The sequence below is a fragment of the Marmota monax genome, unplaced genomic scaffold (genome assembly GCF_021218885.2).
Source record: "Marmota monax isolate L192 unplaced genomic scaffold, Marmota_monax_Labrador192_F-V1.1 WCK01_AAM20220418_F8-fsc00128, whole genome shotgun sequence".
Taxonomy (NCBI): domain Eukaryota; kingdom Metazoa; phylum Chordata; class Mammalia; order Rodentia; family Sciuridae; genus Marmota; species Marmota monax.
Window position 1 is genome coordinate 2,850,238 of NW_026693452.1, and position 25,884 is coordinate 2,876,121.

The 25,884-nt window shown below is 38.0% G+C and overlaps 1 pseudogene; it reads right to left on the reverse strand.

Moving 5' to 3' along the window:
- Window positions 1–2,058: 2,058 nt before the first annotated feature.
- LOC124101592 (small ubiquitin-related modifier 3-like) overlaps window positions 2,059–25,884 on the reverse strand; it is a 98,783-nt pseudogene continuing 74,957 nt past the window's right edge.

Sequence of the window (25,884 nt, forward strand, 5' to 3'; positions counted from 1 at the left end):
TGTATATGGGCTAAAAATGGGAGTTCATAACCCACTTGAAGCAAAGTGTGAAAGATGATATATCAAGAACTATGTAATGTTTTGAACAACCAACAATAAAAAAAAATATTTAAAAAAATAGCTCTATTTTACAACTATTTTTAAAGTTTAAATTCTTTCTAAAAATGAAATTGTATATTAGAACAAATGTTTAAAAATCTTAAAATTGATTACCTGGATATTTTAAAATAAGCACAATAATTAAGTCTTCTTGATGTACATTTTCATACTATAATCAGTTTCTTGGCCATATATGGCTGATATGGTCCCTGGTACTCCTTTAACTAATGTAGTTTTTCTAGTGTTTTTTCCTAGTTTGTTTTCTTGTTTGTTTGTTTTTTCCCACAAAATTGCCTGCAACCATCTTTAAAGGTACAAAACCATATTTTGGGTTTTTTTTTTTATTTAAATTTTTTGGTTGATCAAAAAACAAACTTGTTGACAGAATACCAAACTATCTTTACTGTTTACAGTAAAGTAAAACATAATGTACAAATTGGTGAACAAACAATAGAGACAACAACATCCCACCAGAACCCATACAGCAAAACAGAGGAAACAAAGAAATTTCTGCAAGATTTGAAGGAAGGGAGGTGATGGGTCATTGTCAAGTAACTATAAAAGTCAGAGAATGGCCGTCAAGCAACAATGGATCCTTATAGGACAATAGGCAGAACTATTAACATTTTAAATGGTATAGATTCCCAAATATCTCACAGAACTGGAGTCACTGTTCTAATGCATAATTTCGATACTTATTTGGACAGTGGCAGAGTAAAACTCTGTAACACTAAGTCACCTTTCTGTGGGTTTCTTTTGCAACCACACTTTTATATAGCTCTTTTATACAACATAACTGCAAATTCAGTAATATTTCATCTTACTTTTTATAGAGAGACCATAATTATTTGTTAGAAGTAAATCTGAGGCCACCATACAATTACCAAATGAGAAACATGGTAATTATTTCCTTGTTTTTAAAGGATAAAAACTGGTTTGGGTTGTGTCAATCATTGCCCACATACCCACACCCAAGCACAGAGTGTTGGGGTAGCATCTTGGGCCTCAGACCCAGACAGGACACACTCAGGAGCAAAAAGTACTTGGGCCTTACTACTGAAGGGGACTTAACTTTCTTTTTTGCTTCTGAAGAAGAATTCCAGTATTTTGCCTTCAACTTTACCATATGCTTAATGAAGCTTGTCATTTGTAGCTTTTAGAATTTTAATAACATACTTGGTGGAATTCCGCCCCCACACTCTCCCACATATGCACAGTGTGAACATGAGCTCTCCACATGATTTGGACAAGTAGCTCCAGCAGTGACCACTACTCCAGGGGTGAGAGCCTGGCCACGGACTGAGAGCCAACATTTAGCCACAAGTTTGAAGGAAAAATTGTTTTGGGAGGGGCAATGAACAAATCCAAGAACAAAAACAAAACAAAACCATACAACACATTTCACAAAGAGAACAATGTGATTGGCCCAATGCAAGCTGTAAAATCATCCTGGCAGAGTTCTGTTTTATTTTGTTTTAATTTTTTATTTGTTTTAATTAGTTATACATGACAGTAGAATGCATTTATGCACTTTGATACATCATATATAGATAGAATATAACTTCTCATTTTTCTAAATGTACATGTTGCAGAATCATATTGTTCATGTAGTCATATATATACACATACAGTAATAATGTCTGTTTCATTCCACTATCTTTCCTATCTCCACATCCCCTTCCCTTCCCTCCCATCACTTTCTTCTATATAATCTAAGGTAATGCTATTCTTCCCTAGTGTCCCCCAACCCCCACTTTATTGTGAATTAGCAACCACATATTAGAGGAAACATTTGGCCTTTAGTTTTGTGGGATTGGCTTATTTTGCTTAACATGATATTCTTCAACTCCAACTATTTACTGGCAGATACCATAATTTTATTCTTCTTTAAGCTGAGTAATATTCCAATGAGTATATATACCACATTTTCTTTATCCATCTATCTCTATTGAAGGACATCTAGGTTGGTTCCATAGTCTAGCTATTGTGAATTCAGCTGCTATAAACATTGATGTAGCTGTGTCCCTGTAGTGTGCTGTTTTTAAGTACTTTGGGTATAAATCAAGGAGTGGGATAGCTGGGTCAAATGGTGGTTCCATTCCCAATTTTCTGAGGACTCTTCATACTGCTTTCCATAGTGGTTACACCAATTTGCAGGCCCACCAGCAATGTATGAGTGTTTGGGCACTTGAAGTGCGTGAAGGATCATTTCGGTGACTATCCTTGGTTTTCTCGAACTCCTCTGTGATCAGCCTGGTTGCTCACCATTCAACAACAAATGCAAGGAGGATGGCAGGGTGTGGGGTGGTCCCTCTGGAGGCCATGCCTCCCATCTGCTGCTGAAACACATTGATGGTGTCCTCGACCTCCAACTCCAGCTAGACTGAAGTGTCTGTTTCATTAATTGGTTGCCCATCTAACCTGAATCTAATCTGTCTCATTGACAAGCCCTGCCTCTCATAGAAGGCCTTCATCAGTTTGCTCAGTGGAGTGTGCCTCTTGATTTTGAACTGTACCACTGAGCCATCCTGCCCTGCCACCTTCAGGTTGATGTGGTCATTCTCCATCTTCACACCCTCCTTGGGCTTCTCCTTGGACGTGGCTGTGCAGCGCTGGCAGATAGACACAGTCACAACTCAGGTTGATCAATTTTTAAATGTTTACAGCTTCAATGAACTTTTCTCTGTACTTACACTTCTTAATTGAGAAAATATTCTCACTCTTTGAAAGTAATTATTTTCACTTAGAAATTTATAAACATTTCAACCCAATGTTTTCAGAGTATTGCATTTTTGCCTATATTCAGTATACCTTACTTCAGCAAATATTTTTACTAGCAGAACATATGCACTATATGCATGATACATATAGTGCATATGTTCACACACTCATAAAGAGGCCACAACAGACACTCAAGTACAAATAGAGGATTAACATCCTTGCTTATTTAATGGAAACACTAATGATAATACTTTGCTTCAGTAAAAAAAAAAAAATGCTAAATTGGATGGGACACTAGATCACCAATAATAACACAGACAATTCAAGCATCCCAAAAATGTATGCTCACCCTATTTACAATGTGAAGTCTATGATTTCTGTTTGAGGATTTGCTTCTAAGTAAAGTAAAAATTTAAATACTGGATAAAAAGTATCTGAAATTGTAAACTTCCTATAATTTTACAGCCTTTGTTTGAATCTTTAACCTACTTCAATTTCTTACCTAATGTAGCAAATTGTATTTAACAAGTTCAGTTTTCATAAGCATGACTGTGTCATATACCATTATGTAGGTTTTCCTGATATTTAAGTAAAATATGTAAATTAAGACAAGCATAACTGGCATAAACAAGTTTGAACACAAAGAATGACTTTTGGTTATAATCATCAAATAAGAATAGCCTAAGCCCCCTCCCCATTAGATGGAAAACACAGAATAAGAACAGTAAGTCTTCCCTTTTAAAAAAAAATTTAAGGGAAATTACAAAATAATTACTGAACTTATTTTTTACAGAATTAAAGAAGCAAATTGTCCCCACTTTGGAATATCTACTATGTCTTGTAATATACAGAACCTCTTGCCAGCCTCCTTAGTTTAAGATCAAAGATTTTGATTCTTTAGAATCAGATTCTGTGGCTTTGCTATATTCTGATGAGCCTCATACTCCCAATATTTTCTGACACTGAATATGTAAGGAGAGAAGAACCCTCAAATATGTGTGTCTTATTTTAAAATGTAAATCCTAATGCCTATTCTTGTATATATTTTTAAAAATTATAGAAATCACATAGACATGTCACTGTGTCTAGAAGAGAAAAAGGGAGAGTTCTCAACTGCAGCTTGCTGCTATTACAATAAGAACAAACCTGCATTTATTTCTTCTGCCTTAGTTTGCTCTGGGTCTTTTCATTTCCAATCATATAAAAAGGCTCCATGAGACCACACTCATAATAACAGAAGAATTCCAAGTAAATTATGTAGCTCCTCTACCCTCAAAAAGTGGAATAAAACTCCAGTTTCTTAATGGCAGACTGCAGATGGTAACTTCCTTCACAGAGTGCAACATGGAAGGGAGGGAGAGGAGCTCTACAGAGGAGTGCCTTGACAAATACCACCTGGAGCCACAGGATTAAGGACAGTATCAACAGGGACAAGTTTAATAAAAACTGCATACTACAGGGAGACAGTTACATCAATGTTTATAGCAGCACAATTCACATTAGCTAAATTGTGGAGCCAACCTAGATGCCCTTCAATAGATGAATGAATAAAAAAATGTGGCATATATACACAATAGAATATTACTCAGCAATAAAAGAGAATAAAATCCATTTGCAGGTAAATGGATGGAGTTAGAGAAGATAATGCTAAGTGAAGTTAGCCAATCCAAAAAAATCAAATGCCGAATGTTTTCTCTGATATAAGGAGGCTGATTCATAGTGGGATAGGGAGGGGGAGCACAGAAGGAATAGAGGAACTCTAGATAAGGCAGAGGGGTTGGAGGGGATGGGAGGGGGTATGGGTTTAGAAATGATGGTGAAATGTGATAGACATCATTATCCAAAGTATATGTATGAAGACCCAAGTTGGTGTGAATGTACTATGTATACAACCAGAGATATGAAAAATTTTGCTCTATATGTGTAACAAGAATTGTAATGCATTCCTCTGTCATATATAAATTTTAAAAAATTAATAAAAAACAAACCAAAAAGAAAAAAGAAAAAAATTAGAATGGCATTTTGTCTCTGGTCTTCCTCCAAAAAACCTATAATCCTAGTCTAGTCTTCTTATGTAAAATAATTTAGAAAAGTTTTACATTTCAATGAGAATGAAGTTAGCTTAATAATCATAATCTCATCAGGTGTGTATGAGCATCCAAACAACAGTTTGTATGTTAGGAGATACTGAGAGTATGAGTGAGGGAATCCTCTCTGAATTGCCAAGCTATTTCTTCAGAATTGAAGCCAATTATTCAGACTGTTTCTAAACACTGTTTGTAGCAGGAGAACTTCTCATGGGGACATATTCAATTTAAAATTTTTTATTAAGAATGTAATTTTGTGAATGAGTGAGTGTGTGAGAGAGAATGTGTGTGCATATGGGTGCATTTGTGTTTTAAATGTTTATCTTCTAAAAGCTTAAGGAAAGACAAATCTTTTGCAGTTTCCATTTCTATTGATATTCTTGTCAAGGTCAAGCTTTTTTCAGATCCATTACAAAGCACTTAGGGATTGGCTATCCTGTTAGTTTTTCCCTGAGGAAGAAGGGTGAAAATGAACAGGGCTCTGCCTGGTGGTGGTGGTGACAGTGATAACAGGATAAGGAAAACAGACAGCAACATCAAACCAGTGATAATACAATTTAGTGAAGAACCTCTTTGTCCCAATAATCTAATGGATACTTTACACTTAGCACCTCATTTAACAAACATGTTAGGAGAATATTATTCTTCCCATCTGAGAAAATTTAACAGCCTGGAAAAAAATCTAAAACTATACTAATAATAAGAGTTTTAAATATCTGATTCTTCTCCACAATATGTACTGCCTCTGAAGAATATCAGTTTGTTTCTAGCATATGGGTGACCCACGGACAAAAAAAAATTACTAGCACACATGAATTAATATGCATTGATCTCACTTAGTCAATGGAGCAAAATTGGAGGAAATACATTTAGTTTATCTGGACCAGATGGCACAGATGCTACAATGTAACTAAAAATACTTATTAACCCATTCTCATTCTCAAAAATTCTTTACTAGAAGTCTTGACAGAAAAATGAACTGAAATCTGTTTGCACCTCTGTAACAAAATACCACAGAGTAATATATTTTATTTTTTAATATTTATTTTTTAGTTTTTTAAAAACAATAGAAAGTTACTTCTCACAGTTATGGAGGCTCTTCTCATGCCATCTTTTACAAAAGTCATATAAGAATATTGGATAATCAGGCTTTTTTCCTTTTTCCCCAATTCTGATAGCATCATTAAAGTCACTTTGGGTTTAGGGAGTACACTTCCACTTCAGATTTCACAGTTATCAAGGATTATATGTGGCTAGAACTAATTAGATTTCAGATAGTAGTTACTTTAGCAAGATCAACAAGCTTCTTTATCTATTGCAGAATTCAGAAAGAAGAGGTTACTAGAATCAGTGACTGAGTATAGTCTATGGATGGAAAGAATGAAATTAAGTGAGGATCAGACTGAGAAAAAGAACCACTAACTGGAAAGAAGCTTGAAAAATAATAACAAAATATAGGGTGACAGGGTTATGGGTTATAGATTGTATCCTACTCCATAATTGTGAGTGAGGAATATCCTAGCCTATATTTCTCAATGTTTTGTTTATTTTGTTAAGTATGTCACACACTTTGAAATCAGAATTCTGTCAATTCTTAAAAAATATATATGTAAATAATTTAAGGAGAAGCTCCTCAAACAGTAGGCAGACATCAAGACATTCCTTCATACTTTGCTGTATCATTGGACAGAATATGTTGAAGTCTTTGTGATTTTAAGGAAGTCATAAAGACTCTCTGAAATTTAAACTGTGTCTTTGTTATCATGACAGATTGGTATTCAATTATAGCATATTACACTCAATAGCAGGATGTTCATATGTTTGCACCTCTGTAACAAAATACCACAGAGTGAGTAATTTAAAAACAATAGAAAGTTACTTCTCACAGTTCTGAAGGCTTAGAGGGCCAGGATCAAGATGCTGGCAGGTTAAGTTATCTGACAGGAGCTGCGCTCTGCTTCTCAAATGGCCTTGAACACCACATCCTCTGGAGGAACCCTGTCCTAACACAGCAAGGCAGAAGGCCAAAAGAGATCAAATGCCCTCTGTCAAGCCCTTTTATAATGACTTTTCATGTGGAGCCCTTATAACCTAAACCCCTCCTGAAGGCTCCACCTCCTGACACAGCTGGATTGGAAAATAAATTTCCAATGCATGGAATTTGGGGGAACACATTTAGACCATAGAATTCTGTCTCTGGCCCCCCAAATGTATGTCCTGCTCACAAGTAAAAATATGCATTCCATTTCAAAATTCATTCCATCAAAAAATCACCCCCAAATTCTTAACTGTTCCCAACATCAATTCAAAAGTCTAAAATTTAGAGTTTCATCTGAATTAGCTATGGGTAAGACTCAAATGTATGTTTCCTCCTGAAGTTAATTGCTCTCCCACTGTGAGTCTGAAAAATCAAACTAGTATGTACTTCCAAACTCCAATGATGGAACAGGCGTATTATAGACATCACTATTCCAAAAGGTAAAAATTGACAAGAAGAGAGGAGTTACAGCTCCTAAGGAATTCCAAAACCAAACAGGGCAAGCAATATGAAATCTTAAGCTTGAGAATATGTCATGCTTTCCAGATACACTGGGGTGAGGGTTGAGGTCCCCAAGGCTCCAGGAGATTCTGCCTCCATGGCTATGCTAGGCACAGCCCAGACTGTGCTCTCATTGGCTGGAATCAGTGCCCATGCTGGCATTGCACACTTGTGGATCTACAGTTATGTGGTCTCAAGGGCACTCCTGCCCCCATGACTTTACTATGCATTGCCCTTGGGTGGGCTCTAGACACCCTTTGAAATCCAGGTGAAGGTAGCCATGCAAGAAGAACACAGCTCATTTACTCCCAAACCCTCAGAGTTAGTGAGAAGTGGACACTGCCAAGATTTATGATTCCCAACCTCAACAGCAATGTCCCCAGCCACAACTGGGGCCCATCTGGGTCATAGTAGGGCAGCTGAGGATGCTACACAGAAGTGGGTGGGTAAAGAAGAGGCCCTGAGCAGCAATCCCCTAATTCCCATAGGTGACCTAGGTCCCTCATTTGAAGCAATGCTGACCTCAAGGCACTGGCATTCTGGGCTTGATGTGGGTGTGGCAGCCTCCAAATTATCCAAAATGCATTTGGGGTTATTCTCCCACTATCTGCTGAGACATACCTGGCTTCCTTCTATGTACACTAATCTCCTTGTCAAAGAGAAAAGGATTTTTTTCACTGTGCAAAATGGACCTGTCTATGACCTCTTCTTTCTCTAACCATCCCGTAAATCTAGAAGGAATATCTTCTTTCTTTTTTGAAGATTAGAATTTTTCTTTCCTAAACATAATTTTTTGGTAGAACTTCATAGTTACATAGAGTAGTTATGTTCATCCCGACAAAATCATATATGCATGGAATTCAATTTCAGTTCATAATTCCCTCCTTTTCCCTCCCGACATCCCTCCCCTTGCTAGTGTTCCTGCCTCTATGTCTAAGACTTTCTTTTGCTCATCTATTTATTTATGTTTGATTTGTTTTTTTATTTATACATAAATGTGAAGTTCCCTGTGGTATAGTTATATATATGATTTTTTAATAATTCATTCCTATTGCCTCTCCTTTCTAATCCTTAACACTGCATGTTGATCTTCTGTACTACTTATCTTCCCTATAGTTTTATGATATCCTATCCTTTCTCCTCCATTCCTTTACTTTACTGTAGCTTCCACATATTAGAAAAAAAATTTACCTTTGAGTTTCTGAGACTGGTTTATTTCACTTAAATGGGTGTTTTCCCTTTCCATCCATTTACCAGTAAATGCCATAATTTCATTCTTTTTTATAGCTAAGTAAAACTCCATTGTGCATATATAACACAATTTCTTAATCCATTCATCTATTGAAAAGCACCTGAGTTGATTCCATAATTTAGTTATTGTGAAATGTGTTGCTATAAACATTAAGATGGAAAATACCAAGGAGTGGGATACCTGGGTCATATGGTGGTTCCATCTCTAGATCTTTGAGGAATCTCCATACTGCTTTCCAGAGTGATTATACTAAACTGCAGTCCCACCAACAATGTACAAATGCACCTTTTTCCCCACATCCTGACCAACATTTGTTATTATTTTTATTCTTGATCGTTGCCATTCTGAATAGAGTAAAATTAAATTCTAGGATAGTTTTGGGTTGCATTTCCCTGATTGCTAGAGATGTTGAACATTTTTCATATATTGTTGAACTTGTGATCCTTCTTTTGAGAAGTTTCTGTTTAGTTCATTTGCCCATTTATTGATTGAGTTACTTAGTTTTTTGGTGGTAATTTTTTTTCAGTTCTTTATATATTCTGTATATAAATCCCCCTATCAGAGGAGTAGCTGACAAAGATTTTCTGTCATTCTGTAGGCTCTCTATTCATGCTCTTCATCATTTCCTTTCCTGCATACAGCTTTTTAATTTGATGCTGTCCCACTTACTGATTCATGGGTTTATTTCTTGCCTTTTGAGGGTCTTGTTAAGGTAGTTGGTACCAGCATCAATATGATGGAGTGTTGATGTTTTATTCTGGCAGTTACACGGTTTATGGTCTAAATCCTAAGTCTTTGATCCATTTTGATTTGATTTTGTTCAGGGTAAGAGATAGAGATCTAGTTTCATTTTTCTGCATATAGCTATCCAGTTTTCCCAGCATCATTTGTTAAAAAGGCTGTCTTTTCTTAGAAATATTTTTGCCACCTTTGTAAGTATGTGGGTTTGTCTCTGTGTCTAGTTTTCTCTTGCATTGGTCTTCATGTGTGTTTGATGTCAATATCATGCTGTAAACATTACTACAGCTCTGTAGTTACAATTTCAGATCAGGTATTGTGATGCCCCCTGCATTGCTTTTCTCGCTCAGTATTGCAAAGGCTATTCTGAGACTCTTATTTTTCAAAATGAATATAATGTTGTTTTTTATAATTCTGTGAAAAATGTCATTGGTATTTTGTTGCATATTACACTGAAATCTGTATATTACTTTTAGTAGTATGGCTATTTTTTTTAATTTTTTATTGTTGGTTGTTCAAAACATTACATAGTTCTTGATATATCATATTTCACACTTTGATTCAAGTGGGTTATGAACTCCCATTTTTACCCCATATACAGATTGCAGAATCACATCAGTTACACATCCATTGATTTACATATTGCCATACTAGTGTCTGTTGTATTCTGCTGCCTTTCCTATCCTCTACTATCCCCCCTCCCCTCCCCTCCCCTCTTCTCTCTCTACCCCCTCTACTATCATTCATTTCTCCCCCTTGTATTATTTTTCCCTTTCCCCTCACTTCCTCTTGTATGTACTTTTGTATAACCCTGAGGGTCTCCTTCCATTTCCATGCAATTTCCCTTCTCTCTCCCTTTCCCTCCCACGTCTCATCCCTGTTTAATGTTAATCTTCTTCTCATGCTCTTCGTCCCTACTCTATTCTTAGTTACTCTCCTTATATCAAAGAAGACATTTGGCATTTGTTTTTTAGGGATTGGCTAGCTTCACTTAGCATAATCTGCTCTAATGCCATCCATTTCCCTGCAAATTCTATGATTTTGTCATTTTTTAATGCAGAGTAATACTCCATTGTGTATAAATGCCACATTTTTTTTATCCATTCGTCTATCGAAGGGCATCTAGGTTGGTTCCATAGTCTTGCTATTGTGAACTGTGCTGCTATGAACATCGATGTAGCAGTGTCCCTGTAGCATGCTCTTTTTAGGTCTTTAGGGAATAGACCGAGAAGGGGAATAGCTGGGTCAAATGGTGGTTCCATTCCCAGCTTTCCAAGAAATCTCCATACTGCTTTCCAAATTGGCTGCACCAATTTGCAGTCCCACCAGCAATGTACAAGTGTACCCTTTTCCCCACATCCTAGCCAGCACTTGTTGTTGTTTGACTTCATAATGGCTGCCAATCTTACTGGAGTGAGATGGTATCTTAGGATGGTTTTGATTTGCATTTCTCTGACTGCTAGAGATGGTGAGCATTTTTTCATGTACTTGTTGATTGATTGTATGTCCTCCTCTGAGAAGTGTCTGTTCAGGTCCTTGGCCCATTTGTTGATTGGGTTGTTTGTTCTCTTATTGTTTAATTTTTTGAGTTCTTTGTATATTCTGGATATTAGGGCTCTATCTGAAGTGTGAGGAGTAAAGATATGTTCCCAGGATGTAGGCTCCCTATTTACCTCTCTTATTGTTTCTTTTGCTGAGAAAAAAACTTTTTAGTTTGAGTAAGTCCCATTTGTTGATTCTAGTTATTAACTTTTGTGCTATGGGTGTCCTATTGAGGAATTTGGAGCCCGACCCCACAGTATGTAGATCGTAGCCAACTTTTTCTTCTATCAGACAGCGTGTCTCTGATTTGATATCAAGGTCCTTGATCCATTGTGAATTAACTTTTGTGCATGGCGAGAAAAAGGGATTCAGTTTCATTTTGTTGCATATGGATTTCCAGTTTTCCCAGCACCATTTGTTGAAGATGCTATCCTTCCTACATTGCATGCTTTTGGCCCCTTTATGAAATATAAGAGAGTTGTAGTTTTGTGGATTGGTTTCCGTGTCCTCTATTCTGTACCATTGGTCCACCCGCCTGTTTTGGTACCAGTACCATGCTGTTTTTGTTACTATTGCTCTGTAGTATAGTTTGAAGTCTGGTATCACTATACCGCCTGATTCACACTTCCTGCTTAGCATTGTTTTTGCTATTCTGGGTCTTTTATTTTTCCATATGAATTTCATGATTGCTTTCTCTATTTCTACAAGAAATGCCGTTGGGATTTTGATTTTCATTGCATTAAACCTATAGAGAACTTTTGGTAATATCGCCATTTTGATGATGTTAGTTCTGCCTATCCATGAACAGGGTATATTTTTCCATCTTCTAAGATCTTCTTCTATTTCTCTCTTTAGGGTTCTGTAGTTTTCATTGTATAAGTCTTTCACCTCTTTTGTTAGGTTGATTCCCAAGTATTTTTTTTTTGAGGATATTGTGAATGGAGTGGTTGTCCTCATTTCCATTTCAGAGGATTTGTCGCTGATATACAGGAATGCCTTTGATTTATGCGTGTTGATTTTATATCCTGCCACTTTGCTGAATTCATTTATTAGCTCTAATAGTTTCTTTGTAGACCCTTTTGGGTCAGCTAGGTATAGAATCATGTCTTCTGCAAATAGTGATAATTTAAGTTCTTCTTTTCTTATTTTTATGCCTTTAATTTCTTTCGTCTGTCTAATTGCTCTGGCCAGTATTTCGAGAACTATGTTGAACTGAAGTGGTGAGAGAGGGCATCCCTGTCTTGTTCCAGATTTTAGAGGGAATGCCTTCAATTTTTCTCCATTCAGAATGATGCTAGCCTGAGGCTTAGCATAGATTGCTTTTATAATATTGAGGTATGTTCCTGTTATCCCTAGTTTTTCTAGAGTTTTGAACATAAAGGGATGCTGTACTTTGTCAAATGCTTTTTCCGCATCTATCGAGATGATCATATGGTTCTTGTTTTTAAGTCTATTGATGTGGTGAATAACATTTATTGATTTCCGTATATTGAACCAGCCTTGCATCCCAGGGATGAATCCTACTTGATCATGGTGTACAATTTTTTTGATATGTTTTTGTATCCGATTCGCCAGAATTTTATTGAGGATTTTTGCATCTAGGTTCATTAGAGATATTGGTCTCTAGTTTTCTTTCTTTGAAGTGTCTTTGTCTGGTTTAGGTATCAGGGTGATGTTGGCCTCGTAGAATGAATTTGGAAGTTCTCCCTCTTTTTCTATTTCCTCAAGTAGCTTGAAAAGTATTGGTATTAGTTCCTCTTTAAAGGTTTTGTAAAACTCTGCTGTATACCCATCTGGTCCTGGGCTTTTCTTAGTTGGTAGTCTTTTGATGGTTTCTTCTATTTCCTCAATTGATATTGGTCTGTTTAGGTTTTCTATATCCTCCTGACTCAATCTGGGCAGATCATATGACTTAAGAAATTTATGGATGCCTTCACTATCTTCTAATTTTTTGGAGTATAAGGATTCAAAATAATTTCTGATTATCTTCTGTATTTCTGAAGTGTCTGTTGTGATATTGCTTTTTTCATCCCGTATGCTAGTAATTTGAGTTCTCTCTCTTCTTCTCTTCGTTAGCATGGCTAAGGGTCTTTTGATTTTATTTATTTTTTCAAAGAACAAACTTTTAGTTTTGTCAATTTTTTCAATTGATTCTTTTGTTTCGATTTCATTAATTTCAGCTCTGATTTTAATTATTTCTTGCCTTCTACTTCTTTTGCTGTTGTTTTACTCTTCTTTTTCTAGGATTTTGAGATGAAGTATGAGATCATTTATTTGTTGGTTTTTTCTTTTTTTAAGGAATGAAATCCAAGCAATGAATTTTCCTCTTAGAACTGATTTCAATGTGTCCCATAGATTCTGATATGTTGTGTCTGTGTTTTCATTTATCTCTAAGAATTTTTAAATTTCCTCCTTGATGTCTTCTATAACCCATTGATCATTCAGTAACCTATTGTTCATTCTCCAAGTGATGCATGATTTTTCCTTCCTTCTTTTATCATTGATTTTCAGTTTCATTCCATTATGATCAGATAAGATGCATGGTATTATCTCTACTCCTTTGTAGTGTCTAAGAGTTGCCCTGTGACATAATATATGATCTATTTTTGAGAAGGATCCATGTGCTGCTGAGAAAAAAGTGTAACTGCTTGATGTTGGGTGGTATATTCTATATATGTCAATTAAGTCTAGGTTATTAATAGTGTTATTGAGTTCTATAGTTTCCTTATTCAACTTTTGTTTGGAAGATCTGTCCAGTGGCGGGAGAGGTGTGTTGAAGTCTCCCATGATTATTGTATGGTGGTCTATTAGACTCTTGAACTTGAGAAGAGTTTGTTTGATGAACATAGCTGCACCAGTGTTTGGGGCATATATATTTATGATTGCTATGTCTTGTTGGTGTATGGTTCCCTTGAGCAGTATGTAGTGTCCCTCTTTATCCCTTTTGATTAACTTTGGCTTGAAATCTATTTTATTTGATATGAGTATGGACACTCCTGCTTGTTTCCGAAGTCCATATGAGTGATATGATTTTTCCCAACCTTTCACCTTCAGCCTATGTATGTCTTGTCCTATCCAATGCGTCTCCTGTAGGCAGCATATTGTTGGGTCTTGTTTTGTGATCCATTCTACTAGCCTGTGTCTCTTAATTGGTGAGTTTAAGCCATTAACATTTAGGGTTATTATTGAGATATGGGTTGTTCTTCCAGCCATATTTGTTTATTTATGTTACTAAACATGGTTTGTTTTCCTCTTTGATTATTTACCCCCCCCCTTTACTGTCCTACCTCCCACTGTTGTTTTTCATTGTTATTTTCCATTTCCTCTTCCTGTAATGTTTTGCCGAGGATGTTTAGAAGAGATGGTTTTCTAGCTGCAAATTCTTTTAACTTTTGTTTATCGTGGAAGGTTTTAATTTCATCTTCCATCCTGAAGCTTAATTTCGCTGGAAACACAATTCTTGGTTGGAACCCATTTTCTTTCAGTGTTTGAAATATGTTATTCCAGGATCTTCTAGCTTTCAGAGTCTGTGTTGAAAGATCAGCTGTTATCCTGATTGGCTTACCCCTAAATGTGATCTGCTTCCTTTCTCTTGTAGCTTTTAAAATTCTCTCCTTATTCTGTATGTTGGGCATCTTCATTATAATGTGTCTAGGTGTGGATCTCTTATGATTTTGCACATTCGGCGTCCTGTAGGCTTCTAGGATTTGGGATTGTGTCTCATTCTTCAAGTCTAGGAAGTTTTCTCGTATTATTTCATTGAATAGATTGCTCATTCCTTTGGTTTGGACCTCTATCCCTTCCTGTATCCCAATGACTCTTAAGTTTGGTCTCTTGATGTTATCCCATATTTCTTGGATGTTCTGCTCATGGTTTCTTAAAAGTCTTGCTGAGCTGTATATGTTCTTTTCAAGTTGAAATACTTTGTCTTCATTGTCTGATGTTCTATCTTCTAAGTGTTCTACTCTGCTGGTAGTATTCTCCATTGAGTTTTTAAGTTGGTTTATTGCTTCCTGCATTCCTAGGATTTCTGTTTGTTTGTTTTTTATAACCTCTATCTCCCTGTATAGTTGATCTTTTGCTTCCTGGATTTGTTTGTGTAATTCATTGTTGAAGTGATCTTTCATTGTCTGATTTTGCTGTCTAATGTCTTCCTTGAGACTCCAGATCATCTGAAGCATGTATATCCTGAATTCTTTATCTGACATTCCATCTGCTGCAGCTGTTACCTCTTCTAAAGTTGAGTTGACCTGCATTTCTTGTGGTCCTTTCTTTCCTTGTCTTTTCATACTGCTTGTGTTTCTTTCTGCTTGGTGAAACTGTTGTGTTTTTGAAAAATTTTTCCCCCTATATATTTATATTGCTCTTGTATAGTTGAAAAGTTTCTCTTGAAGGGTCGGGCGGCAGTCTGCCTACCTTGCAGGTGCGGGCGGCGGCTCTGCTCTGCCCCTCCTCCAATTGGTGTGACTTATCTACCACACCCGTGGACCGCTGGGCCTGTTCCGGGCGCGTGCGAAGGCTCTGCTCTGCTCCTACTCCAATTGGGGTGACGTGCCTACCACCCCGGCCGGCCACTGGGCCTGTTCCACCGGTCGGTCGCAGGTCTGCCTACCTTGCGGGCACAGGCGGCAGCTCTGCTCTGCTCCTACTCCAAATGGGGTGACATGTCTGTCGCGCCAGCAGGCCACTGGGCCTGCTCTGCTGGTCGGTCGCAGGTCTGCCTACCTTTCGGGCGCGGGTGGCGGCTCTGCTCTGCCTCTACTCCAATTGGGGTGTCGTGACTACCACGCCAGCAGGTCGCTGGGCCTGTTCGGGGCGCGGGCGGCAGCTCTGCTCTGCCCCTAACCCAATTGGGGTGACGTGTGTACCACGCCGGCAGGCCGCTGGGCCTGATCTGCCGGTCTGTCGCACGTCTGCCTACCTTGCAGGTGCGGGCGGCGGCTCTGCCCTGCCCCTCCTACCACGCCCGCGGACCTCTGGGCCTGTTCTGCCGGTCAGTCGCAGGTCTGCCTACCTTGTGGGCACGGGTGGCGGCTCTGCTCTGCCCCTACTCCAATTGGGGTTACGTGACTACCACGCCGGCGGGCCGCTGGGCCTGTTCTGGGCGCGGGCGGCAGCTCTGCTCTGCCCCTCTGGCTTGATGACAAAGTGAGAGAGACTCGGGTGTTTGTGACTCACTTTCTTTACCAGGAGACCAACTGTTTCTGTCGCCACTGGTATTGATGAAGTTCTCTCCTCCGCCGCTTTCTGATGACATCAGATCTCTGCCATGTTGGTATCCCATGCGAATGGCAGCATTTTGTTCCCTTTGCAGGGTGACCAAAGCAACGGGTGCGTCCTGACCGGCCCTCACAAGCCCCGTCTCAGTCTTGTTGCCACTGCCTATGAAGGCTTGGTTGGTATTTACCTCCACAGTATTCAGCAGGACCCAGACCGAGAAGCAGTTTCCGTGGGTTCTTTATCCCTGGGCCAGAGCAGTTCCGGGAGCCGGAATTCGGCCGCTCCCTGCTCGGTGTATGTTCTGATAAGAGCAGGCTCCAAGAAGCAGTTTCCGCGGGTTATTTAGCACTGAGCCTGAGTAATTTGTCTGCGAGCCGCAGGCGAATGGCAGCCTGAAATTACCTGTTCTATGGCTGAATGAGCTGCGATCATTCGAAAACAGGAATGGTGATGTCAGCTCTCCAAGTTGGTTGGCCGCTGGCTTCCTCTGTGGTCTGACCGGTGTGGAGAACCGAATTGGACCGCTTCCTTCCCCCGTCTCAAACCCAGAATTCAGCACTGAGAACGGTGATTTCACAGCTGGCAGAAGCCCGCAGAAACTGCAGCGCTATATCTTTGCGTTGCTATCTCCTCGTTTCCCAGAGCGCGCCTCAGACTCTAGCTGCGGGGGGAATTGCTGAATAAGCAGCGTGACCCTCCGTGCGGACAAATCTCTCGCATTTGAGCCCCCGTAGCTGATCCTCGTGCAATGGAAATCCTTCCTCTAGGTTTTGGAGCACCCCAATTTTGCTGGAAATTCCTAACAAGATAGCTTTTAGTCGTTCTAACTCGTCATTCTCCCGCACAGTGACGCGGTACACGGGGGTAATCCACTCCCTTTGCTGCCATCTTCAGAATCCCAGTATGGCCATTTTGACAAAATTAATTCTGCCTATCCAAGAACTTGGGAGGTCTTTCCATCTTCTAAGGTCTTCTGCAATTTCTTTCTTCAGTGTTCTATAATTTTCATTGTAGAGCTCTTTTACCTACTTGGTTAGATTAATTCTCAAATGTTTTGTTTTGAGCCTTTTTTATTTTTTATTGTGAATGGAATGGTTTTCCTAGTTTCTTCTTTGGCCTATTCACTGTTGGAGTATAGGAAAGCTATTGATTTATGGGTGTTGATCTTGTATTCTGCTACTTTGCTCAACTCATTTATAAGCTCTACATATCTTCTGGTGCATTTTGTTGGGTTTTTTTTATCTTCTAGTTATAGGATCATATTATTAGCAAACAGAGATACTTTGATGACTTCTTTTCCTATTTGTAGCCCTTTGATTTCCTTCTCTTACTTGATTATCTGGCTAATGTTTCAAAGGTTATTTTGAATAGGAGTAGTGAGAGTGAACAGCCTAGTCTTGTTCCTGATTTTAGAAGAAATTCTTTTATTTTTTCTCCATTTAGTATTGATATTGGCTTTGGGTTTGTCATAAATGGCCTTTATGATGTTAAGTGCCTTTGATGCCTAGCTTCTCCAAGATTTTTAACATGAATGGGTGCTAGATTTTATCAAAAGCCTTTTTTGCATCTGTGGGGATGATCCTGTGATTGTTGTCCTTAAGTCTGCTTAATTGGTGAAGTATATTTATTGATTTGCATATGTTGAATCAACCTTGCATCCCTAGAATAAAACCCACTTGACCATTTTTTAATGTAGTGTGATAATATTTTATTAAAGACTTTTGCATCCAAGTTCATCAGGGATATTGGTCTGTAGTTTTCTTTGTTTGATGCATCTTTGTCTGGTTTTGGTATCAGGGTTACACTGGCTTTAGAGAATATTTGAAAGTATTCCTTCCCTTTCAATTTCTTGGAATAATTTGAGGAATACTGGTTTATTTCTTCTATAAAGTTCTAGTATAACTCAGGTGAGAATCCATCCAGTTCTGAACTTTTCTATTTTGAAAAGTTTTTAATTGCTGTTTCAGTTTCATTAATTGATATTGGTCTGCTTAGGTTTTTCTATATCTTCCTGGTTCAATTTGGGCAGGTCATATATGTCTAGAAATTTGTCAATGTCTCCCATATTTTCCAGTTTATTTGAGTATAAATTTTCAAAATAGTTTCTGATGGTCTTCTGGATTTCAGAAGGGTATGTGATATCTCCTTTTTCATTTCTAATTTTATTGATTTGGGTCTTCTCTCTGTGTCTTGGTTAGCATTTGTCAATCTTACTTATTTTTTTCAAAGAACAACTCTTCATTGAATTGATCCTTTGTATTTTCTTAATTCTGAATTTCATTAATTTCAGCTCCAATCTTAATTATTTCCTGTCTTCTACTGGTTTGGGAATTAGTTTGTTCTTTTATTCCTAATTCCTTTTTTTAAGAGAGAGAGACAGAGAGAGAGAGAGAGAATTTTAATATTTATTTTTTAAAAAATTTTCGGCGGACACAACATCTTTGTTTGTATGTGGTCCTGAGGATCAAACCCAGGCCACACGCATGCCAGGCCAGCACGCTACCGCTTGAGCCACATCCCCAGCCCATATTCCTAATTCCTTTAGGTAGAGCATAAGCTTATTTATTTTGAATCTATTTTTTTTTATTTTTATTGTTGGTTGTTCAAAACATTACATAGTTCTTGATATATCATATTTCACACTTTGATTCAAGTGGGTTATGAACTCCCATTTTTACCCCATATACAGATTGCAGAATCACATCAGTTACACATCCATTGATTTACATATTGCCATACTAGTGTCTGTTGTATTCTGCTGCCTTTCCTATCCTCTACTATCCCACCTCCCCTCCTCTCCCCTCTCTATTTTTTAATATAGGCATCCAGTGCTATAAATTTTCCTCTTAGAATGCTTTTATACTGTCCTAGATATTTTGATATGTTGTATCTTTGTTCTCATTTGTTTCTAAGAATTTCTTGGTATCCACTCTCACTTTTTTTAATCCATTCTTCACTTAAAAGAGTATTATTCAATCAAATGTATGTTTACATTTTTCTTGCCACTGACTTCTAGTTTATTCAATTATGATCTAATAGTATACATGGGATTATATTTATTTTTTCACATTTACTAAGATTTACTTTGTGACCTAGAAAGTTGTCTATTTTGGGAAAAGTTACATGAGCTGCTGAGAAGAGGGTACGTTCTGCTGTTTTGGGTGAAATATTCTATAGATATATGTTAGGTCCATTTGATTTACAGTATTATTTAGGTTAGAGATAGATTTATTGATTTTTATATTTTGATGACATATTAGTGGTAAGTGTGTGTTGAAATCAACCAGTATGAGTGTTGGGGTCTATCTGAGATTTAATGCCATGGAGTATTTTTTTAATGTAATTGGGTTTGGTGACATTTGGGACATAAATATTTACTATCATGATATCTTCTTGTTGGGTCATTTCCTTTACCAGGATAGAATGGCCTTCTTTGTCTTTTCTGATTTATTTTTGCTTGAAATCTTTTTTGTCAGATATAAAAACTTGTTTTTACAGTCTGATTGTATACAATATTTTTTCCCATCATTTTATCTTCAGCCTGTGAGTATCTTTGCCTACGAGTCTCTTGTAAACAGCATATAATTGGATCTTGATTCCTAATCCATTGTGCTAACCTATGCCTTTTAATTTGTGAGTTGAAATTATTAATATTCAGTGTTAGTGTGGATATGTGTTTGTGGTTTATTGCCATTTTGGCTTTTTTTGCTATATTTAATACTGTCTTGATTCTCATTTTGTTTCTCAAAAGAGAAACAGTAAATTTCTTTCTCAGTTCCTCTGTGTGAAATTTGTCTTTGAGTATTCTTTGTAGTGCTGGTTTGGTGAACATTAATTCTTTAACTTTATTCTTGTTGTGAAAAGTTTTTATTTCCCCTTGAATCTGAAACTGAGTTTTACCAGGTATAGTAAACTTGGCTGACAGTTGTTTACTTTTAGAGCTTGGAATATCTTGTCCCAGGCTCTCTTTGATTTTAGGGTCTGAATTGAGAAATCATATCTGTGAGCCATATTGGTGTGCCTCTAAATGTTACCTGATTTTTCTCACTTGCAGGTTTTTAATATTTTTTTCTTATTTTCTATGTTAGTTGTTCTCATTTGATTGTATCTATTTTGGGTCCTGTATGCCTCCTAAATGTGAATGTCTATCTCATTCTGACATGGGAAAAGTGTTCTGTAATTATTTCATTGAAAATGTGCTTAATGCCTGTAGCTTGTGTCTCCATCTCTTCTATCCCAATGATTCTTAGGTTTAGTCTCTTGATGTTGTCCCAGAGTTTGTATATTCTGATCATATTCTATCTTTTTTCCCCTTTACTGTATTATCTGTACTCAAGTTCATATACCTTCAAGTCATCAAGGGCTGAAGTTCTCTTTTCTATATAATCAATCTGTTTGTGATGCTTTCAAGTGAATTTTTAATATGATTGATTGTGTCTTTCATTCTCATTAGTTTTGATTGGTTTCTTTTCAGTGTTTCTAGTTCTTTATTGAAATGTTATTTCATCTCCTGTATTTGTTCTCTTCATTCCTTAGATCTTATTTTAGTTATTGAAGATTTTAATAATCAGTTTTTATAATGTTTCTCTGGCATTTTACCCACTTCAATATCAGTGGGATCCTTTGTTGTGAAGGTGGAGGGAGATTTGTTTGCCTATTTCCTCATGTTTTCAGAGGTTTTGATCTTATGCATCAGTTGAGATGGATTCCCCTTCCTCTTTTATATACATGTCCTTCCATGTTCAATCATCTTATTTGTTCTGGGACTTCTCTCTGTTTTTAATACATGAGTAGATGTTAAGGATGAGGCCTGAGCTCCCTCTCTGTTCCTCCATGGGTCCTGGTTCTTGGTTGGGGGGTTTTGTCTCAATTTTTTGAGTTGGTATAATGTATTGGCTCAGATGGGGCTTGAATGTGTATGGAGTGAGATTCACTGTTACTTGATTGAGATCTGAGTGTTTCTTGGCAGCAGAATCTCTACTCTATGATCTTGAAGAGTCCCAATCTGTTTCCAGCCCCTCGTAGAGGGAGTGGGGAGCCAGGAATGACATTAATGTCAGCAACAGATGAACAGCTTTTAGATAAATGTCTGATGTCTACTTTGTCATCTGTAACACTAATTGCCACCTATATAGATATGGTGGGGTCAGCATTTAATAGTAGTATCAACAATAAAAGACCATGAGTTTGATCAGACATTCAACAAGAAGTGTCTACTATGTTTTCCACTGTATTAATAATCACAACATTTTGAGTGGGGTAGGAATTACATAATTCACAAAATTTCTATTATTTAGTGGGATTACAGTTTCTTACGTATGAGAAAATAGGGTAGGAAGGCAGAGGAAGTTTGAAGTGTTTGAAAAAGTGATCAGAGGAGAAGGAGAAGATAGCAAGCAGGTGTCAGCTGTAAACAAGAAGGAATAATAAGTTAACTGAAAATGATGAAAAGAGAGCAGAGGAGGGAACAGGAATTTTGGCTGTTACTGGGGAAAGAGAGTAAAGAGGGGGACACTGAAGGGCCCAGAACCTAGGTATGAACAAACCAGCAAATGTAAGATCAAAACAAATTGAGCCCCATGTAATTGTACCCCCACCTAAGTCTAATCTGGGATGAATAATGAACATATGCAGAAGATCAATTAATGTGTAAGTTAGGTTATATGAATGTATACATAATGTATATATTCAAACACATCTGCACAGTGAGCACATACACAACCACGCAGCATACTTACATGCACAAGAAATCATGCATAATGGGAAAAAAATGAAGAATAATACAATATGATGAAATGATATTGAAAAAAAAGTCAAAATTTTAAAAAGTAAAAAATGGGAACATAGAGAAGAAAGAAATAAGAAGAAAAAAGAAAGAAAAAGGGAAAAATCTGAATGAGAGACAGAGGGCTTGTTTCTGCTGTGATGATCAAATCTGGTTGGAAGGGATGGATTTCAGTCTTCAAATTTATTTTTGGCTCTGTATTTTTAGCCACTATCCTTGTATTCCTCACCTAGCTGCCAGCCCAGGTGTAGTAGCTCTCAGCTTCCAATCTCCCAGCACTCGGTGGGATAAACTAGGGAATGCTGATGAATTGGGTAATCCTGTAGCAGGGCTGATGTAGAGTTCTAGCTTGGAGTTTCTACTTGTTGGGGTTTGGACTTCAGTGAGTTTGGAGCTCTGCTGGTGGATATTTGAGATTCGGTTCCTTCTTCCTATTGGTGTGGAGCCTCCTCTCTCTGCTGGGCTTCTGGATTTCTGGGGCTTCATGAAAAAAATCCACTTTTAGGACATAGGGACTAACCCTCCATGGATTTTACCTGCTATGGATGTGAGTACCCACCTAGAATGCGGATGTGCGTGGGTGGCGGTGGTGTCTTTGCAATAACTCTTATGGAATGCCAACCGTTATGGGAGTTTTCTCCCTTGGAATCCACAGGCTGAATGGTCCAGGTTAAATGATCTTTGTGCCTGTTTCAGTCTCTCTGGTTCAGGCACCCTCGGAATTTTTTCATCAGCTACTGGTAACTTCCTTCATAGTCCCCAATCACCTGCCTTTGTTCACAGCTGCAAGAAGCTGCGCAGGGACAGCATTCAGTGCCTGAGAATATTTTCCCCACCTGCCAGTGTGCTCCGCCCTCCAGAAGGCTTTCTGCTCCAGGTTCGCTGTCCGCAAGGACCGCTTTTATCCCCGCAGACAGTTTTGGATTTGTTTTCACTGAGACTCTTTCCCTACCAACGCTGTGCCCATTAATATCAGTCTTCCTCTGTAAACCACAGGTTTCCCCAAGTCAATTTTTCTTTATTTTTTAATTTCTTTATTCCCAGCCCCTGTCTTGCTGTGCTAGCAGCCAGAGCAGGCGCGCCTCTAATGTATTATTTTTTATGCTCAAGTTACCAACTTTCTGTAGCTCTATGAATTTCTTTAGCAGTTCAGTATTATGTTTCAGTGAGGTTCCTTTCTTTCTCACCTCGCTGAGGAGCAGTTTTCCCGCTGAGGAACTGCTAGGCCATGCTTCCTTCCTCTGTTCTGCCAACTTGTCTTATTAAATTTTGGGATTTTTTACTATGTTATCAGGCTGAAGGTTTTCCAAATCTTTACATTTTGCTTCCCCCTTAATTATGAATTCCATCTTTAAATCATTTCTCTTTTCTTGCATTTTACTATAGCAGTTAAGAGAAGTTGTGCGGCATCCTGAATGCTTTGCTCAGGTATTTCTTCTCTCAAATATCCTATTCATTAGTTTTTTGTTGTTGTTGTTGTTGTTGTTTTGTACTGATGACTGAATCCAGGGGTGCTTAACCCACTGAGCCACATCCCCAGCCATATATATATATATATATATATATATTTTTTTTTTTAAGAGACAGGGTCTCACTGAGTTGCTAAGTACCTCACTAAATTGCTGAGACTGGCTTTGAACTTCCTCGCCTCATCCTTACAAGCCACTGGGATTACAGGGCTGTGCTGGGTTTATAAATCTTAAATTATGCTTTCCACAAAGTCTTGGATAAGAGTCATAATTCATCCAAGTTATTTCCCACTTTATAACACAGATGGCCTTTCCTCCAGTTTCCAGTAAGAAAATGGTCATTTATGTCCATCTCTTGTGCTCCCCCCACCCCCTCTCTCTATTTCCTTGCAGTACAGGAAATCCAATGCAAGCCTCTGGCGTGCTAGGCAAGTGCTCTACCACTGAGCTACATTCCCAGCATTTTTATTTTTGTTATTTTCTAATTTTGAGGCAAGGTCTTACTAAGTTGCCCAGGAAGGCCTAGAACTTGTGATCCTCCTGCTTCAGCCTCCTGAATAGCTGGGGTTACAGCTGTCTACCACAGGCCTGGCCTTTGTACCAGCATTCTGGTTATGACCACTTAGATGATCACTAAAAATACTGAGGTTTTCCATACAGCTCTTCTCTTATGAACCCTCAACAGAATCGTCCTTAATGCTCTATGTTCATGATGATGTAGGCTTTTCTTCTAGCACCCACTTCAAAACTTCCAGCCTCTACCTTTAACCTAGTCCCAAAGCTGCTTCCACACACGTAAGTATTTGTTAGACAAATACCTCAGGTCTCTGTATTAATTCTGTTTTAATCCACTTTTGCTACTATAACAAAATATTATAGACTGTACAATTAATAAGCAATGCAGAATTACTTCTTATATTTCTGGGGCTAGGAATTCCAAGATCAAGGCAGTGACATTTCAGTTTTCTGGTAGTGACTGCTTTTTGCTTTCAAGATGGTATCTTGGATGCTATATCCTCATATAGAAGGAGGTAGAAGGGTAAAAAGTACCAAACCCTCCCTGTCATTTTATAATGTCATGTGTGACCTAAACACCTCCCCAAAAGCTTTATCTCCAACCATAATGACACTGTATACATTCAGATCAGAGAAAGTAGCATTATAATCACCATCCTAAGATCTTGTTGATAATGTGGTCCAAGAAGAACCTTCCTTCAGCTTTGGGATGTTTGTGTGTGTGTGTGTGTGTGTGTGTGTGTGTGTGTGTGTAGAAGTAAATCTGAAAGTACCAATTATATGAATCGTATTCTTGGTGATAAACATAATATTTATTAAAGCATTTCTTTCATTAAGGCTTTTCTAGAAGTAACAATATTTTTTAAATTTATGAAATAAAAACTGATAAGATAGGATGAATACCCCACTCTCAACCCAGGTACCTTTTGAGAGAAAATTGGGATTTTCATGTTCTATCTTTATATTAATTTTCTAAAAATAAATATAATAAAAAAGGAAAATGCTAACATTGGTTAAACATCAGCTAGGCGCTAAAGAATTCTCATTATTAATTTATTTAATGCTCTGAATAGCCCTGAGAGTTATACATCACTCCAGCCATTTTAAAAACACAAAACCGGAGCTGGGCACGATGGCACACACCTGTAATCCCAGCAGCTCTGGAGGTTAAGGCAGGAGGATCCTGAGTTCAAATCCAGCCTCAGAAAAGCAAGATCCTGTTTCTAAATATAATACAAAATAGGGCTGGGAATGTGGCTCAGTGGTGGAGTGACCCTGAGTTCAACCCCTGGTGCCCCTTCCCCAAAAAAAGGGAAAACTTAAAAATTTAGACAATAATTATCTTTTTCTGAGCCACACCACTAGTGAGTGGCAGAGCCACAAAACTGAGTCAATCTTTGAGCATCCCATAATGTTCAGAGGCTTTTGGAAGTTGTTTATTCCAGAAGCATGGGCACTTCCGTGGCCAGAGGACAGAAGCACAAGAGGACCTGGCCATACAGGTCAAAGAAGAGAGCCAGATAGATTGTGAAAAGCATAGTTTCAATTAAAACAAGCTAAAGCAAAATTTTGCTCATTTTAAGCACATCATGTCTTCATCATCCGTGTTTCTTCAGAACAGAATATTGTATTTCACTCAGGCATGGACTTGAAATTTGAATGGTCATCAAAAGCAGAAACTCAAGAATAGTGATTTGGAAGAGGTGCTATCAAAATCTCAGAATCTCCAGTACAGAGCAATGTAAAGGCCACCCAAGAACAACCTCACCAAAGAGAATACAGAAGCTAGAGCCACATTTGTTTGTGTTCATTTGTTCTTGGGAAAGAACATGATAAAGAATATTAATAGGGCCGGGGTTGTGGCTCCATGTTAGAGCACTTGCCTCACATGTGTGAGGCACTGGGTTCAATTCTCA